We start from the raw sequence: 2,294 nt of genomic DNA on the forward strand, positions 1-2,294 counted from the left end.
GGAGAGGAGTGGGGGGAGGGGAAGAGGGGTGGGAGGAGGGGGAGGGAAGTGGGAGGCTGGGAGGAGGCTGAAACTTTTTTTTTCCTTTTCTCAATAAAATAAAAAAAATGTTAAAAAAAAACCACTGATATAAATTTACTGACTCTCTCATCTCCATGTCACTACATCTGCATCTGTTTCTTTATAGAGTTTTTATTTTATTTTCAATTGAAGGTGCAAGTGCAGGGAATTTGAGTCATTTGGGAAAATTTGAATGAATATTCATTATACATATGTTGTAGATAGATTGAATTCCTACAATTTTCTAAGCCACCATAGAATGTGATATGGTGTAACTCTAATGGAGTTATCATATCATAATAATGGAGAACATAAATCCATTGGGAGCTAGATATATCTTTGTCCTACTTTCAGATAAATTTTGAAAATGATTAGCTATAATAGAAAATCACATAGTCATAAATAAATTCACACAGATACAGATAAAATTACAGATTTTTCTATACTTACTGAAATAAATTTAGACACTCACACATATATACATATAAGCTTATGTAGATGTACATATATGGAGAATGGTGAAGCAAAAGAAGGGCAAGGGATTATTTTGTCTTATTTCAGTTTATCTACAGTTTTAAAATGTGTCCTCATTGACAGTAAGCCCAGCCCCAACACTGTCTGGAGTGCCAAGACCCTAAAACTGGAAGTCCCAGAGACCTAAATTCGAACCAAAAATGATTGGAGACAAAAGGGTCAACATAATGATACCGGACTATATTCTGCTACACCAATAGAGTGGAGATTACCCTAATTGTCAACAGAGAACCCTCATGCAATAACTGACAGAAACAGATGCAGATACCCACAGTCAAGCATCATCCCGATCTTGGGGAATCTGGTTTAACAGGGGGTCAAAGGATTGTAGCAGCCGGAGGGGTCAAGAACATCACAAGGAAACTCATAGAATCAGCTAACCTAGGTTCATAGGAAGTCAACAGAGAATGAACCAACAACTAGGGAACTTAAGCACTCTTCATATATGTGGGGGTTGTGTCGCTAAGGCTACTTGTGGGTAATCTTAACAATGAGAGAAGGGGATGTCTGTAATGCTTTGGCCGGGTCTTGGAAATCAATTTCTCATAATGGATTGGTTACCTTTCCCAGCTGTAATACACGGGGAGATATTTAGTCTTATGGCAATTTGATATGCTCTACTTTGCTAATAACTATGAGTGGTCTGCCTCTTTCTGAACAAACACAGAGGAGGAAGAGGAGTTTTCTGGGTCTGGGAGTTGATGGGAGGTACATTAGGGAGTATGGAAGGAGAGGAGAGGGAAAACTGCACTTTGTTCAGGATATTAAACTAATAAGTGTTTCCACATACTTCAATATCTGAAAAAAATGAATTAGTGTTTGGAATTAATTATTCTTTTAAATACATTTCATTTTATATACCCTAAGTGATTGACAAAGTCGCTATGACTAAGTCAAAAAGTGATGCTGTTGCCATCATTGTGTTCATAGATTGGAGGAAGACAAATTGATTGGGTGGCAAATGTTTTGTACTTTCACTTGTTAAATGTAAGATCAGAGAGACCCATTAAAATATGCAATTCCTAATGTAAAAGATAATAATCAAAATCAAATGATGCATTAAAACTAGAAAAAAATATTTGCTGCTCTTAATTTATTTTAGATTAAAATATGAATAACAAAGAGAGAAAAACACTTCAGCTTTTACACATGAAAATGTTGCTTAATGTTCTGTGGCAGATGTGTGATTTCACCTTTCTGTGTACTGGAGTAGGGAGAACCATTTTGCATTACAAAGCAATCCAAGCTGTGTTACTCCTTTGAGAATGAGATTGCAACAGTTGGGCCTGCTCTTCCATTCCTCTGTACTGCATTGCTGCAATTAGAAGGCAGTGGGATAGGAACTAATCACAACTAGTCAATGAGTTCATTTGTCACACTGACCCATTTACAAAAATTTATTTATTACTGGGTAAAAAGTTTGTAATCTCATTTTGTCCCCTTTTCCCTCTGTTACAAACTATATTAAAGTATTCATTTAGTGCAACTTAACTAGCAAATTATATCACTGTCCATGAAATAAAGTACATTTATTTTTAAAAGACATTCAATATAGCCATAAGAAACTAACACACAGGGCTCCCTGACCTGTGGAAAGTCCACGGACCGCCCACCTCCATCCAGGTTCAGTAAGTTGAGCATCCAAACTGCCCAGGCCCCCCCAAAGCCAGCACGTGCAGTAGGATCAAAAACCCATTGCC

The sequence above is a fragment of the Microtus ochrogaster genome, assembly GCF_000317375.1.
Source record: "Microtus ochrogaster isolate Prairie Vole_2 chromosome 14 unlocalized genomic scaffold, MicOch1.0 chr14_random_3, whole genome shotgun sequence".
Classification (NCBI taxonomy): Eukaryota; Metazoa; Chordata; class Mammalia; order Rodentia; family Cricetidae; genus Microtus; species Microtus ochrogaster.